General features: G+C 48.2%; 1 long non-coding RNA gene across 1 annotated transcript; it reads left to right on the top strand.

Annotated features, from left to right (window-relative positions):
* Positions 1 to 6,968: 6,968 nt before the first annotated feature.
* Positions 6,969 to 7,920, top strand: LOC125759722 (uncharacterized). Its single transcript, XR_007417354.1, has 2 exons — positions 6,969 to 7,105; positions 7,676 to 7,920. It is a non-coding gene; the product is annotated as an uncharacterized LOC125759722 (long non-coding RNA).
* Positions 7,921 to 13,808: the final 5,888 nt, after the last annotated feature.

The raw sequence follows: 13,808 nt of genomic DNA, 5'->3' as shown, positions 1-13,808 counted from the left end.
ATTTCGCGTTACGTGCAACATGTCGTCGATGCGTGTGATCGAGTAAAGGCCCACTACTTTCATATGTTTTATCGAGTGCTTGCGTAGTGTTGTGAAACCTGAAGCTGCACGAAACAAAGATGTTAAATGTAGCAGACAGATGAAAGCAAAGAATCTTGGGCATTTGAAGACAGTGAAGATTTTTCGGCGTCTGTGATACTCTTGTGAATCGTGCTCATTTATATGAACGCTCTACGTTGCGACAAGAACTGTAGCTATGCCTGAACTTTTCGTACCACAACCGGAACTTCAACTGCTGAGCTTTTTAGGTTACGGAAACGCGCGGCGAGAGCACCTGACAAGCTCCGATAGCGTGCGTGCATGGCTTGCAAAACGTGTGAACTCATTTCAACGCACCACTGGCCTCATTAGCGATAGAGCCGTAACAATTGCGTTAAAGCCCAGGAAGCTGCGCGAATGTACCTCGCGGATGGCACGATGCTTGTTCGTGCTATGCACGTATTAGCGCTGGCAACGCAATGCGTTTGTAGGACGTACACACCGGAACTTGTGCCATGTTCTACAAGGGCAGGTAAGAGAAATGAAATTGCAAGTTAAAGGCGGGTGCTAGTCCTCCTGAAACATGTTGATCATCCGTTGTAACACCGGTAGGTTGGGATCGAAAATGGCAGTGCGCGAAATTTACCTAGTTTTAACCGACCACTTTTTACATGGAAACAAGAGTCTGCTAAAAAGCGCCCCGTAGATTTTCTTCTTTTGTGTAGGTAACCTAACGGTGTTTCCTTCTATGTTTTCGCATTTAATATGAGAGGCAGATAAGCACGAGAAACACACGAAAAAAAACATGCCGTTATCGATGTTACTTGCAACGAGAACGGGACACCACATTTTTGTGATCGTCAAGCACGCGCCTGATGATTTTCGATACAGCTTCTACGTGACTGTATTGTGAACACAAGTAAAATGTAGCTGCGGCACCAACCGGTCGATACAGCGAAATTGCAGACGCTTGCCTTGCTTGAAAGAACATTTGGCGCACGCCGTCATGAACATAACACCGAAATATCGAAACGTCCACTCTGACTTGAAAAATGGCGGAGGTATCACAATCGGACAAATAAACGCAAAATTATGGATGAAAGCATTGCAGTGGTCCTAGGTAAAATAAATAGCGCTGTCGCACAACAAAGGGAAGGCGGGTGTTGTGCGCCCTTTATTCCCATTTCAAACTTCTTCGTCTGCGCTTCATGCATTTCTCTTCTTTTTTCGCGTGTCCATTTCAGCCTGCTTCACCCTACCGGGCATCTTTCGCTCACACCTCCTGGTGTAGCATTTCAACACATTACCAATTGAAGCACAATTAGCTTGACCAGATGATCCTAGGCACCAAACTGTCTTGAGGACGCCGTTTTGAGATGCCGTTTAAACGACCAGAAATGATCCATCAGATTAATTATTGGCACTACGAATTCCTTTTCGGATTAGAACAGTCTTCTACTTGTATATTCGGTATGTCACTGTTGTGCCCCTTGTCAAAGTTCCTCTTCGTACGCTGCCTATAGGAGTCTCCTTGGCTCTCGCTTTTCTTGGTTTCTTTGAGAACGAGGTTTTCAAGTAGGTCAAGCTCGCAGTCAGCGCAGAAGCCAGGGACCACTCCAGAGGCAGCAAACAGAGCGCTACATCCTAAGCACGTGATCTACGAGTGGTTGTGATGTCTGGTGGCAGCTTCGAGGCAGCATTTCCAACCACATGGAAAACTGGTTTACATTTTAAGTATTGCTTGATGTCACGAATAACCTGCAGGGTGGTATGGCGAGCAAAATTTTATAGTCATGCCAGCGTCTTGTGTCCCCTTAGCCAGCTTTTAACTCCTAAATGCAGTGCCGCTGTCACAAACTATATTATTGGTGAACCTGAAACATTCGGCTTGAAGGAAAGCAATAACAATGTTGGTATTTTCTCTTTCTGCCTTGGACATCACCATTCTTGGGCATTCGTCTATGCCGAGCAGGAATGCCTGTATTTTCTTAACTTCGCCTTTCTTTTTGAGTTCCGCGAAATTGAAGTGTTCGAATTCAAAAGGGATGGCGGAGAAATTCGGCGTTATCATCTTATCTCTCATCTGCTTAAACATCACTTTATTCACTTGGCATAGGTGGCACGTGCGCATGTAGCTTCTCGCATCCTCCTTCATATTTGACCAAGTAAACCTTTTCAGGAGCTTGCTGTAGATGCGCCTGAAGCCGTCATGTCCTCCCGACACTGGGCTATCGTGATACAGACGAAGTGCCTTGGAAACCATTGTCCATGATATTTCTCGTCAAAAACTTCGTTCCTTCGGTGCGTTCCCAGAGCTTGGCCCCCTTTATTTCTTTAGGTTGTTCACTCGTCTTGTGAACAAGTAATCTGGACAATGCATCTGCGAGGAGCGGGCCAGCGCGATATGAAATGTCAAATTCTTGTAGGCAGTTCACCTATCTAGCGATTCGACCCTTTGGTTGTGCCATATTTAGGAGATGAGTCAAAGCTTGATGATTAGTAAATAAGACATATTTCGCACCTTCCAGGTAGGTGCCGAAATACCGCTCAGTTTTTAAAACATCCATTGCCTTTTTTCAGTTTTAGTATAATTAACTTCGGCAGGCTTTTACGTATGGCAGTAGAAATGGACTACCTGGTGCTTCAGGTGATCAGGTAGATGTGACGGCTGCTGATAGAGAACTGCACCCGCTGCATATTGTGACGCGTTGGTATTAAAAACAAAAGGCACGGTATACAAGTCCGGTATACGAAGAATCGGATCTGATGATATCAGTTTCACCAATTCGCTGTAAGCTTTTTCACAGTCCTGACTCCATAGAAAAGAAACGTCCTTTTGCATCAACTGTTGCACTACAACGTCTTCAAATGCCTGTAGACTCACATACACCTTTGCGGATTCTGTCTGAAGAAGCTCCTCCTGGCCCACGGCAGCTTTCTTCATCACTTTCTCAGTCAAGGCCGCTGAACTAAAATTACGAGGAAGGTCCGTTCTTGGCTCGGCTTGAAGTGGCAAACCCGTGAAGACGACATGCTGCATTGAGGTCTGGTCAATGAAGAACTTGACCCAGATGCTCGCCTTCGGCTGCGCCAAAATTGTGTAGCGGTCCTTGGTTAAATAAATAGCACCATCGCATAACTTAGGAAAGACGGGTGCCGTCCGCTTGCTTGCTTGCTTGCTCCCTTTTGTTGGCTCGTACCCACTACGGGGAATCGGGCATAAAACCGGCGGTTAATTCTTTTTAAAATAAAGAATGAGAAATAAATTGCCGAAAGAATAAACGCATTTACTCCTATTTTTCTTTTTTTTTCATTTTTATTTTCATTTTACTTCTTCCTTCACGTGTCCATTTTTATGTGCAGTGATCAATTAGTACGAAATAAGGTTTCACAATTCAACTGTTGACTCAATAATATGAAGCCTCTATGCCTATTATGCAAGCGAGACGGGTAGATCAATATACTTACTCATAAGAAGATGCACCTAGTCATTGCGTAAATTATTCGAGGGGAATGAAAACGATGGCGACTATAATTAATGAAGGTGTAATTGAAGATCGTTGAGGGATGTCCTGGAGCTGCAGTGCATGTGATCATGAAATTCTGTGCACTTTTAACGCGATAGCGTTAGAGAGCTCGTGTCGCAGAAATTCCGGTGTCGGTGTCGGCACCGTTGGTTGTGAGCAAAAAATCATCCGTGAGCGAAAAATCGAGAAAGAAGCAAATAAAATAAAGAATGAAATCTTCGGTCCCATTGAGGATCGAACCCGCGCCATTCGCGTGGCAAGCAGGTGTCCTACCACAAAGCCATGATATTACTTGCAGCTGCTTCAGAAAAAAACACTACATAAACGTCATATAGTGAAGGAGTGTCTAACGCATTTTGTTCGGCAGATGTCACGACGAAAACGAGCCCGCTCGGCGATTTGTAGGCGCATTGGCGAGACCATCAAACTACGTCGAAAAAGGCCAGGATAGTGCAGCCATCGCCGCTAAAAACACACACGAACTTTCAAAGAGCTCTAAAAATGGACAACTATGTCCATCTAGCGGAAAACATATCAAGCCAACGCTGGCTTTCTAGAGGAGGCGTTGGTCAAGCAAACAGCAAACGCTAGATAATGTGCTTCCATCTGTGAGGCATTGTAAGAAATATGTCTCGACTCTTTATGGCCTCCGAGATGGCAAGCGCGCGGCGTGCATCTTAAAGGGCATGCGATTCTTGTTTTAGATCGAAAACCTCTACCCACGGAGCAAGAATTCTTGAGGAGGCGAAACTGCGCTCGCTCGGGCGTCCTAATAAAGTCACGTAATCGGGCACAGCGCTCATGCGCCCTCTGTCGTGAGAGTCCGCTAGCGGAGAAGGAAAAATGCGTGCGTCTCTCTCACCGCGCTCTCCGACGAAGCTCGCCGGTTCAAGGCCATTCGTCGCCGATTCGCCGTTCGCGCTTCACGCCCGAATGGATGTGTTTTTGTGCGTCCTCGCCGGCTCCAAATTTTAACGCGACAGCGTTAAAGAGTCCGTTTCGCAGAAATACCGGTGTCGGCGTCCGTGTCGGTGAGGCTAGCAGTTGAGAAGGCGATGCGCACGGGGCCCGATTACGCTATCGCGTTCTACTCCTAAAGGCGAAGCTCAAGCGCACTTCAAGTTTTTTCGGTAAATTAACGAGAAAAATGGCGTCACATACAGGAAAATTACCAGCGTGATACATTTTGTACAACGTGAAATCTATAATTTTTGATAACTCAATGAGTTAGATGCAACTTATTTCAACGAATGATGGGACTTACCCTATATGCCATCAATGCAGATTTAGGTTGTTGCGGTGGCCGCATTTAGATGGAGGCGAAATGCTAAAGGCTCGTGTGCTTACATTTAGGTGCACGTTACAAAACCCCAGGTGGTTGAAATTTCACATGGTCTTTTTTTGATAACATCAGACAAGTATCTGGGACAGCACGCGGAAAGATTGAAGGCACGGCGTCTCGTAACAACACTGGTCATTTCGGTTTGTCAAGGAGAACTTCGCCACCAAGTTCGCCATAACAGCGCCGCCTGTCTATGTCACTGTCCGAGAAGTGCTTCTCGCAAACGTAGTCACGAGGCGTCAGCTGTCGGTCTTTTCTTGGTAGGGCGCGACCCCACGCTTCCAACCTCACTGGGTCACTAGGAACTACGAAGGTAATTACCTTCTCCTTGCAGGACGCGTACCCACTGCTGTACCCACTGCACGGCACATTTCCGCCACATCCTGAGAAGCACTGGTCGAAATCTGCAAAGCATTCTCCTTTGTCGCGGCGTGAAAAGCGCGCGCAAACATCGAGGAGTCGGCGCCGCCGGCGCAACGCGCGAGAGCCACTGAGAGGGCTAAAGAGAAAGAAACCAGCACATCGCGAAGGGAACTTTCCCTCCCAAGGCCACCTACGCATGCGCGCGCACAACATGCGAGCGAGGAGCGAGGGGCGCGTGCATGCGCCGGCAGACGTCGTCTGCTCAGGGGCCACTACTAGCAGTTCGTTTCAAGCGCTGTACGGCCTATAATTCTGGCAGTACCGATTAGGAACTGCAGTTAAAATATCTGTCCTATCTACCGATTGATGTTACAGACAGAAATCTTAGAAATTTTACAATGTACGAGGCGCTATCACGATTTTTATTCGTCGCGTCCATAGAAGAGCATGTAAAAGATGGCAACAGGCCGAAAGCGTCATCTGTCGTGCTTCGGCGTAACCGCATTCCGCCGTGACGCTATCGCGCCGCCCTCGCGCGCTGCCGCGGCCGAGAGATTCTCCTCCTCAAATACTTCTTTCTCCGTGCCTCTACCATTTGCGCGCGCGCGCACATGTGTATCTGTGTGCGTGTGTGTGTAACAATACAGATTAATAAGTATGCACTTAGTGGTTGAAGTGCGCACTAGGGGCCGGATTTCGCTATCGCGTTCAACTCTTAAAGGCGAAGCTTTGGGTCTTATGACGAAAATACAACGTATGCTTTTGTTCTGCTATACCATTCACTGTTCACTTCAACCAATGGTATCTAACCGACTGCTGACAATCCTTTCGCAATAACCTCTGTCTTAGGTGAAAGTACAGTTTTCATCACAGAAGCCGAAGTTACCGAGTTGCCCACCCGCACTGCAGCGACCCTTGTTCTCCAGGTTCAAGTAGATGTTCAGTTATCTTCAAACGCAGAACTAGAAGTAACAGTCGACAACGGAATAAACCCGTCCTGCTCGAGTGCATCGGGCCCTTGGTAAGCTGATTCCACAAGGATTCATGTAAAATGTCAATTCTATTGCTGCGCACCTGATGCGTTAATCACTCCGTTATGGAAAATAGAAAGTGGATAATAGATATTTTATATTGATAACAACACGTAGCCATTCATGTGTTTCGTTATAGGAAACCCCATAATAACAGGGCACAATCCAGCACAATAAATGACATCAACGAAGGTAGTAAGCACAGACAATTCATCCGTGGAACAAAGAAAGCGGCTTGACTTCATGAACAGCTTATTGATTGGCGCAATTAATAGAGCTATAATAAAGCTTATTTCCAACTAAAAATCACTCGAAGTGGAGAAGATCTACTCAAACGTACACACACAACATCAGTTGATTTCAATCGGTTCACTCTCAATATAGCTATCACAAGTTATGTTGCACACTCTATGTGGAAATAAAAGTGCAGTGGCTTGAGCTAAAGAAGCATGAAAAGGCACAAGGATTCACTCGACTATGCAATAAAGAAAATTTAGATTTGAATTATTTTTTATGGAAGCTGTTCGAGATATCGGACAATGTTTATTTAGAAAAAAAAATACCTACTCAAACTTTCGACAGGTAGTAAACAAACATTGGAAAATGATAGCTTCAAATTAAAACAAAAAACACACATTGAATGAGTTCCTCTACATTTCAGTCACTACAAGCTCTGCGACCCCATAACAGAGATAGAGGAACACCTTTTCGAGGCCTTTGGAAGCCGTTGTCCGGTTCTCACAGGCAGTTACAGGGTGAAAATTGTGCTAGACGAGGCATCCTCTCCTAGAGATGCAGAACACGTAAGTTCCTGTTTCTCTCGTATGTCAGGTGTGCAAGCCGACAGTCGCTTTTGATATTGTTTTGTGTCATGAAGCTGTTTAACCGCGGCAAAATGTGGTACGAACAGGCAGCGTGTGGTAAGGTATACTGTTATGAAGATAGCTGTACCTAGGAAACTTTCTGCAGTGCAGCACTCCATGTTGTGGCGCCAAACTTGGAGGAGTAACTATAGGAAGTTAGTCTTTACTTAGGAATGACTTTTTAACCAGCAATGATCACTTCAAGATGCAGCACAAAACCAAAAAAAAACTTTGCCTAATTGTGGTGCCTTTATATACACCACATACATGCAGGCATGTGTTGAACTGTGCAATTTGGTGTGTTGAAGGCAATCAAAAACATGAAGAACTTGAAAAGAGAATGCTACAGAGACGGCGCTACCACTACCCATGTTTCACGTCGCTCTATTTTGTTAAACCACGTACTTGATCGAATTCTACGCAATATTTAAAAAGTTATGTCGCGCCTCCATGTCGAACCTGCCAAAACTATTACAAAATCACAATGTGGACTCTCTCGTTCCCTTACAGGTACAAAACATCATCATGCGACTGAATTTCACAGACAATGACAAGCCTGTGGGTTGCACGTCACTCGTTTTTGATTCCGACACTAATTCTGTTCATTGACAACCACGGTGCAGCTACGCTTTTTGCCCACAAAAGGTGCGCGATGTCTTTGTCGCTAGGCAAACGGCATGCAGTCCCTACAAGGTAGCTTCGTGAAAGAACGTGCTTTTTTTCGTGCCGAATTGCATTACAACCCCGCTGTTCTTTAGCCGTGCATTTTCAGGTTTCATTTCCTACTACCGACGAACACCGCCACTCAAGTTGACTCGGCAGTCGTCAGAGAGTAAAGGCCAAGATATTGTCCGGCGCGCTCAGCGCACAATGTCGTGCGCGACGAGGTCCGCTACGCGACGCCGGCTACGCCAGCCAGCTCCGTTGTTTTGCACTCTACAGTCGCGCGCGCGCGCCGCCTGCAGCGCCGCCTAAGCGCCGCCGCGAAGTCAGCGCCATCTTCTTGAAAAGTCGCTCGCTTTGACAGCTGCTGGATTCAGTGGTGCATGCGCAGTTTCCACCGGCGGGGCCGAGGCTCCTCCGGCCCGCTGTTTTTGGTTTTCGCGCGCGCTCACTGCATTGTTCGAGTGTTCTTCGAAAACGGCTCCCTTGCTGGCATGGCATTAACTCGTCCTCAGAACCAGAAGATAACAATAGTCCTACTAGCGCATGCGCACTCTCTTCGTCGAACGTGTCCGCGGCTCCGCGTTCTTCGGTTGACGCGTACACACTTTTCTCGCTCTCTGCTTCCCTAGCCCTGCTTTTTGGTTGACACGCGTGTTTTTTTCTCGCTATGTGCTAATTTCCTCACAAGCATTGCATTCAACGCTCTGGGAGCCAGAAAATAGCTACATTGCTTGCATCAGAAACGGAAGCGGATCATGTATGTACGTACAGGGGTGGTCAAAAGTTCCCAGGCTGCAACGCCCGGCTGAGGAGCAGCAGCTCGCTACTATCGGGGCGCTCTCATCGCAATCACGCCTTGGCGCACGCTGGCGTCGAGTGTGTGCGTGAAGGGGGAAGGGCACCCCTCTCCTTGATAAGAAAGCGACGTATAAACTGTTCCCTCATTATCCGTCGTCGATGTTTTACTACTGTGCAGTGTGTAGCGAGGCGGCAGTCTTCCGGAAAACTGACGCATCATGATTACGGCCACATTTAGCTAGGCATCATATTCATTACCGTGGTTTTCGGCTTCCTGGAAGACAATATGGTGCGTTTAACTTTCCATTGGCACTGCGGTGGTTCTATATCAGCCGTCTTCGCAGGCCATTTCGCTGCATACGAGCTTGGTCGGAGCCCGAAATGTATTCAGAAGAGCTTGTGTTGGGGCTAGTTGGAACATCTTAGTGGAATAAGCAGCGCTGCACAGTAGTAGTTTATACCTAGGTTCCTTAAGAAGAGCAACAAAGAGAGAGGGATATACCCCCCATCCCTTTCCACGCACACGCTGGACGCCATCGTGCGCCAAGGCGTGAATGCGATGGCAGCGCCCCGATAGTAGCGAGCCGCTGCTCCGCGGCCGGGCGTTGCGGCCAGGGAACTTTTGACCACCCCTGTACATACGACAGCGAATTCCGCAGGCTTCCCAGGCGTTCGTTTTCCCCTCCGTGTCGCAGCAATCCATGCTGTTGCTGGTCTACACACACACGCGTGATTTATAATCCCTTCGAGTAGGCGCGCAATCGTGTCATCGTCGATCAATGTGGAGTAACACACAGCCGCACTTTCCGAGCGCGGTTCACACGCCGCCATTTTACCGACCGCCGCTGCCGCGCGCAGTGCATTGTGGTCTAACGCCAGCCGCGTGGAACGCGTGAAATAGAACATGCTCCATCTCCGCGCCGGCCACGCAGAGCGCGCCGAATGTCGCCGGGCGCGCCAGCTACGCCGTGACGCCACACTAAGTTCTCCGGTTTTGGCCGGCGTAGCTTAACTGCGTCGCGCGTGGTCGCGTGTGCACGCTACGCCGGACTATATCTAGGCCTTAATGCCGAGGAGGTTAGCCACCAGGTGCTCTACATGTTCCTTTGTCGGTCAAAGGGTCAGTAAACGACACTGCTGTCCATGACCTGCCACGATCCGTTAACATTTCGCAGCATATTAGGCCCGGTGTCTGGCCATTGCGAACAATGATGAGTTTTACACTCACTATTCAATTACCTCTCAGAAATTGGCCTAGTGGGAAAGCTTTGGCTATTTTATATAGAAAAGCCCTGACGTTGTAAATCCTAGTTGTAAATATTCTTTATTTTTTCCTCTTCCCTACTCTCTTGCTCATCTTTCTATTCCGCTTCCCATAATTCCCCGGTGTACGGGTAGCCAACCGGAAGTATTTCTGTTTAACATCCCTGCCTTTCTGTTTCCTTCTTTCGTTCTTTCTTATTAGAATTAATTTCTTCCCTGTCTGCTGCAATCTTTTAATCCCATTCCAGTTCCCTATACAAAGTAGCATGCCAGCTATATATAGACGGCGGAAAAAATCTGTTTGTCCAATAGTCTCTCTCGCTCAGTGCTATTGTCAGGTGTGAACATGTTGTAAGAATGTTGTCAGAGCATTAATAAAGAAGTTGCAGGGGATAGAACAATAATTCTGGCTAGTATCAGCTTCTCGCTCGGCCTCGCCATCCTTCTCCGTCGCTCAGAGGGGTAGGTGTAGCAACCGAGCTGGGGTTCTTCCACGTGTTGGTCGTGTCATTTGCTCGCACGCGGCGCGACAAAAGGCAGACAAACCTAGACAAAAGGCAGGACTACTGCGCAGCCAAAGCAGCATCACCGAAAGGGCCAAAGAGCAGTGACGTAGGGCAGAAGACCAACCGACGAGGTTTGTTCTACGTAACGTCGGCCATGGAGAACATTACGTCACTTCGCGGTACAAAAGGACTGGTTGGTCGGGCACAGGAGAGGGGCGCGAAAATAGTTTTTATGTGCTTATCACTTTAGGGGTCCGGCTTGTCATCCATCCGAACGCTCAGATGTAGTGAAAAATAAGCTGGTCTAAAATACTATAAACTACAGAAATAAGCATGAAATAATCACGATAATTTCAATAAAATCGCGAGAAAGCGCTTCTGAAAGCTCAGGCCGAGTCCCGCGCCAGCACCTGGGCACGCGCGTGATTGCCAAGGAAATCTCGGAGTTGCCCGTGCTACAGTGCTACCCACTCTCTCATGTTTCACGGAAGCGGAGCTGCTTTAAGCGCAATATTTAGCACGGCATTTAGTACTACACCAAGACCTACACACGAACATTTTTTTTCAAAATGGGACGTCTGCGTGGCGCACAGCGTTGTGATATCTGCAAATTGTGATCGCCGTGCCCCATTGGCATAGCCAGGTGGAGCTTGGTGGAGCTTGTTTGGAGGTGTAAGAAAGTTGGGGCCTGTTTACTAGACGTCTGGGAGTTTTAGTGGCGAAGCACCTTATGGTTTTGGAGTGTCGAAGTGCATCGTTGTCTGCTGTCGCGGCGTCCATCCTCGTCTGCTGTCGGGATGGTCTATGTGCCTGAGCGCAAGAGAGGGCGCCACCGCCTCAGCGCTCGCCGTGTGGCGAGAGAGCGAACGGCGCACGTTGACTATGGAAATGCTCTTTCTGCGATGAACGCTGAACTACCAGCTCGCAAGGAACGAGAACGCGCCTTCGCCCGCGAGAGACAACGCCGACGCAGGCATCGTCTGCTAGCGAGTTTCTTGATATATATATATATATGTATATATATATATATATATATATATATATATATATATATATATATATATATATATGTATATGTGTATATATATATATATATATATGTATATGTGTATATATATATATATATATATGTATATGTGTATATATATATATATATATATGTATATGTGTATATATATATATATATATATGTATATGTGTATATATATATATATATATGTATATGTGTATATATATATATATATATGTATTGTATATATATATATATGTATATGTGTATATATATATATATATATATATGTATATGTGTATATATATATATATATATATGTATATGTGTATATATATATATATATATGTATATGTGTATATATATATATATATATGTATATGTGTATATATATATATATATATATGTATATGTGTATATATATATATATATATATGTATATGTGTATATATATATATATATATGTATATGTGTATATGTATATATATATACTATTGTAGCGAAGCGTTCGAACTTCGTAATGGGTCGTCCTCTCGAGCACCTTCTAGTGGGTCGCCCTCTTCGTCTCGAAGAGAACGCAGCTCGCGCTGAGAGTCGGCCCCGCCTCGACTGTCGCTGTATCGTCGAGTATCGTCGCCGCTAATAAACCTCTTTATAATTTGGTGGAGAGTGCTGGGCCTTCACAACAACCTCGGCCCTCATTCGATGCCCCTGGCTCTTCGATCCTGTACCCTGCCGCCTACCATGCCTCAAGACGCCTCCCAGCAAACGCCCCCGCCCGCACCGACATCATGTCCTGGTGTCCCTCGTATTCGCGACCCTCCCGTCTTCACTGGCGCCGATGGTACCGACGTGGAGGACTGGCTCGCGATTTACGAGCGCGTGAGTGTCCCCAATAAATGGGACGAGGCAGGAAAATTGACTAACCTGGTTTTCTACGTCGCGGGTGTGGCGGGCCTGTGGTACAACAACCACGCATCCGATTTTACGACGTGGTCCGACTTCAAGACCGCCATTATCAACGTGTTTGGCCGCCCTGCCGTTCATAAGCTGCAGGCCGAACAGCGCTTACGTGAACGCGCTCAGCAGGCCGGCGAATCCTTCACCAGTTACATTGAAGACGTCCTCGATTTCTGTAAGAAAGCCGTCGCCACCATGTCCGAGTGTCACAAGATCAGGCACATCATGAAAGGCATCGACGACGACGCCTTCACCATGCTGCTCGCCAAGAACCCCAGCACAGTGGCAGAGGTCATAACGCTCTGCCAAAGCTATGAGGAGCTGCGCCGGCAGCGATCGATGACCCGTCGCTCTCCATCACGCGACGCCGAGCTCGCTGGCTTGTCGACCGTACCCGACCATTCCACGTTGCTCGCAGAGATGAAGACATTCGTGCGCGAGGAAATCGCGCGCCAGTTCTCTCTGCTGGACTTTGCTCGCCCTCGGTACGCTCAACAGCCGTCGCCCACCCTTCTGCCTCCCCTCCGTCGAGCAATCGAGCAGGAAATCGCGGAGGTCATGCCCGAGTACCACCAGCACCATCCGGCTCCTGCACCTTTGAGCTACGCCCAAGTTGTCGCCAGAACGCCCCCACCAATCGCTACGGCTGCCCCACTCATTTACGCCGAAGCCTCCGCTCGACCTCACTCTTTCGAAGCGGATGTACCGGTAACCTACGCCGACGTCACGCACAGGCCACGACTGCAGCCCACCATGCAGTCCTATCAGTTGCCGCCCCGTCAATCCCGTCCTGCACCATGGGCGGGCCCTGCCCCAGCGAACCGATGGCGCACACCTGACAATCGCCCCATATGCTTCGCATGTGATTACGCCGGCCACGTGGCGCGCTATTGCAATCGCGTGCAGCCGCCTAGAGACGTGTCGCCTGCCACCAGCCAGTCGAACCGCCCATATTACGACCCACCTGCGCCTCCGTCGCCGACGTCTCGCCCAGCTGCATCTACCCGCCGTTCACAGTCACCACGACGCCGCTCGCTGTCACCGATGCGGCCACGTCCGGTGCCACGCGATCAGGAAAACTAGTCGTCGCAGTCCACGAGGCAAGGGCTGCGACGCTATCGAACTGCGAAAGCCCTCAGCGAAGCCCATCGAACGTGATAGACGTTTTTGTGGACGGTGTTCGCGCCTCTGCCCTTATCGATACTGGAGCCGCCGTATCCGTTATGGACGCTAAACTAAGACGCCTGCTACGAAAAGTGACGACGCCACTTTCCGGGCTCTCCCTCCGTACAGCCAGCGCCCAAAGTATTCACCCGACGGCGGTATGCACCGCCCGCGTCATCATTCTGGACGCTCTTTACGCCGTCGAATTCATTATAATTTCTTCATGCTCTCACGACGTCATCCTGGGCTGGGATTTTCTCGCCCGCCACGACGCCGT

This window comes from Rhipicephalus sanguineus, chromosome 8, assembly GCF_013339695.2.
Source record: "Rhipicephalus sanguineus isolate Rsan-2018 chromosome 8, BIME_Rsan_1.4, whole genome shotgun sequence".
In the NCBI taxonomy this organism is placed as follows: Eukaryota; Metazoa; Arthropoda; class Arachnida; order Ixodida; family Ixodidae; genus Rhipicephalus; species Rhipicephalus sanguineus.
This window is presented reverse-complemented; position numbering and strand designations above follow the sequence as displayed.